The sequence below is a fragment of the Cebus imitator genome, unplaced genomic scaffold, assembly GCF_001604975.1.
Source record: "Cebus imitator isolate Cc_AM_T3 unplaced genomic scaffold, Cebus_imitator-1.0 Scaffold358, whole genome shotgun sequence".
NCBI classification, from domain to species: Eukaryota; Metazoa; Chordata; class Mammalia; order Primates; family Cebidae; genus Cebus; species Cebus imitator.
Window position 1 is genome coordinate 483,848 of NW_016107673.1, and position 3,489 is coordinate 487,336.

Sequence of the window (3,489 nt, forward strand, 5' to 3'; positions counted from 1 at the left end):
GATGACAGAGCAAGACTCTGTCTCCAAAAAAAAAAAGAAAAAAAAAGACTGAAAGCACTTAACAATCAAATGCAATAGGTCAACTTTTTTTTTTCTCTGAATGCATTCTGGTAAACTAGGCATACCTTTGACTCTTCCCTCTCATGAACGAAGCTTCTGTGAACAACTTCCATGCATCTTTCAGTCCTTAACTTAGACTTTACTTTCTCTCAGGAACCTTCCCTGTCTCCCCTCAATCTGAGTTAAACGGCCTCTGTAGAAACAAGGTGCCCTGGACTTTTGCTATTTTCACACTTACTGCACGGTATGGTAATTGTCTGTTTGCTGGTCTGTAGACTCCACCAGACCCTACAGTATAGAAGGACATGTGCTCCATTTCAAAAATACAGTACCAATATTACTAATAATAATGAAGTGATGGAGTGAGAATTATAATTGATGTATAGTTTACACTAAGTAAAATACACATATCTGTGTGCAGTTCAATGTATTTTGATAAATGTATACACCCATGTAACCACCACCTCAATCAAGACATAGAACATTTCCATCACTCCGGAACACCACCTGAACTCCTTTCCATCAATCCCCTCCCCTGTCCCTACTCCCAAATAACCACTTTTCTGCTTTTGTCTATCTTGAATTTCTTCTTTTCTTCCTTTTTTTTTTTTTTTTTTTTTTTTTTTTTTTTTTTCCCTTTTTTTTTTTTTTTTTTTGAGTTTGAGTTTTTGCTCTGTCACCCAGATTGGAGTGCAGTGGCACGATCTTGGCTCACTGCTTCCTCCACCTCCTGGGTTCAAGCAATTCTCCTGCCTCTGCCTCCCAAGTAGCTGGGATTCCAGGTGCACACCACCACACCCAACTAATTTCTGTCCCCATCAGTGTCCAAGCCTCTGACTTCCTTTCTTCCCCACCAGCTGGCGGTATTTTCTCTTCTGCCCCTCTCAGACTCTTTGTCCCATAACTCCTTTGTGCCAGCTTCTCTCATGGTTCTTATCTCCCACAATCCCACCCTGGGGCCCTTTCAGTGACTCTTAAAGGGACAGCCTGACAGCAAATGGCTGTTCTCATTGGGCTGGCTTCCCCTTGAGACTGGGGATGAGGAAAACCAAACAGCAAGGACCATTTCCTTGGTGTCCTGGGGGTTTACAGCAGGCCATGTGCTAGGGATTAACAAAAAAGCAACAGCAATAACAAATCTCATTTCACCTTCACAAATAGAAGTTAAACAATACCACGTCTATCTTACAGATGTGAAAGGAGAGGCCCAAAAAGCTCCAGCAACTTGCCCTAAATCATATCCCTAGCAGATGGAGAGGCAGGATTCAAACCCAGAATTCTTAACTAGGACCCAGAAGTTCTTCCACAATCTTAACAATTACCCTTTACTGCCCATTGGGCCCTTTACTCCAGAAGCCTGGCCAGCGAAGACTCACATGGCATGGTGACTGGCAACCATCAGAAGTGGCTGTCTCAGGGCTACGGTTGTTTCTTTTCTTTCTTCTTCTCACTCCTGGTGGAACAGCAGGACTGTTTCTTTGTTGAAATTCTTTTAACTGTGGGAAAAAAGAGCAGTAATACTCATGAGAACTACAAACCCCTACGGTCACAACCTACTTTACAGTTTTTACAAAATACTGTTATACACCATCTGATTTAATGCCACAAACAATTCTATAAGGTGTTGTCACAATCACTTAGCAACTGAGAGGGATTGATATCATGGCAAAAAAAAAAGAAAAAAGAAAAAGCAATACTAAACCTTAAACTCATTCCTCTGACTCCAAGCTCTGGGGTTTTGCCATGAATCAGCAACTGCCAGAGACCAAACCACAGGCAGAGGTAGAAAAGTCAACATTAAGTAGACAGGAACTGTATGCCATGTGGTTTAGAGTCATACAGCCTCACACATCTGTTAGTGTTAAGAAGAGCAGCAGTACCTCTCACACTTTTATATCAATGTGTCCTCATGGCAGAAGGCAGCCTTTCTGTCAAATCTGGGAATTCATCAGAAAGAGGACAACCCAACTCATTTCAGAGAGAAGTCTGGTATACTCTTAGAAACCTATGTGACTGTCATCTCTAAGTACATTAATATTTTTGCTCTCTCAAGAGACTCAAGGGAAATGGATGCTTCAGACAGATGTCCCCTGTTTATACTGTGGCACTCAAAGAAGCCCAGGTTGAGATGATATGAGGAAGATTCAAGCTGTCAAATTCAGTTTCCCAAGATCTGTTCCACGGAAGATGAGCAGATCTCAGTCCAGAGACCACTGACTGAAGGGCAGTCTGGTCCCAGAATCATGGAGAATTTGAAGATGAAGTGCAGAACTCAGAAAGAAATGGGAAAGTCTCTCTGGAGAGTAGAAGCCTGAGAGAAAACCAAACCAAACCCATTCTCCCATTGCCACTCAGAGACACTGTCAACGTTTTGAGCTCACGGGGGAAGTGTAGGCTTCTCACACTGTCAATGTCTATGTTAAGGGAGTGAGGCAGCCTGAAACCTCTTGCTCCTAGCTCCCATAGTTGCCATTCCCCTTCCAGCTGGAAATTTGTGCTGTGACCAGAGGAGCCAGAAATGGGATGAGAATGCTTAGGAGACTGGGTCGTAAGATCCAAGACAGGTCTTGCAGCAGTAATGATGGTTCCTAGGGGAACTGTGACATCACTACATTCCACTCCTCCTGGGGGAGGGGACCTCATCAAGGAGATGCCTGAGTCACTACTCCATGATGAGGGAGGGGAATGCAGGGCTAGGACCCAGGTCCTTGGAGACGGCAGCCCAAAGGGCCAAGGGAGGTTGAGCTTGGGGTAGCAGGAGGGGAGGGCAGAGTCTGCAGCAGGGAGCCCCAGGAGTCACCAGCCAGCTCAAAGTCACCCAGAAATGACTGGTGAGGGCGGGAACTGGGAGACCCAGGTCCTTAGAGACAAGAGCCCACAGAGCCCAGGGAGATCAGACATGGGGCAGCAAAAGGTGAGGACCAAGTAGGGAGCGGGAAGCCTCAGGCGTTGCACATGGAAAGTGACCCTAGGGTGATTGGCAAGGGCAGGGGCTGGGCTCCTTGCTGAAGGAGCGGAGCTGACTGACAAGACGTTGGTAGGGGGAGCCAAGAGAGGCACCGGGGTTGGGGGCCACCCAGTCTGGTGTGTCTCAGAAGTGTTATGGATTCTGGCAGCGGTCTTGCAGTCGGAGGGGATCTGTGTGCATTTTACCTTTTTCCTAGCCGAGGCTAATTTCATATTGCGAATTTCTTCTGACATCGCCATGGTGAGGTGGGGGGGGAGGTGGGGTCAGGGAGGGAGGCGGGGTTGGGGCCACATCAGCACAATTCAAGGGAGCACTGGTAAGCAGCTCCACCCTCCTACCAGGAGGCCTGACCAGGGACCCACTAGAATGTAGAATAGGGGCGTGGCCTTCATGATCCAAGCCCATTGGTCAATGAGAAAGATGAAAGGGAAAGGAGGCGTGGCCAGGCAGCAGCAAGTCCA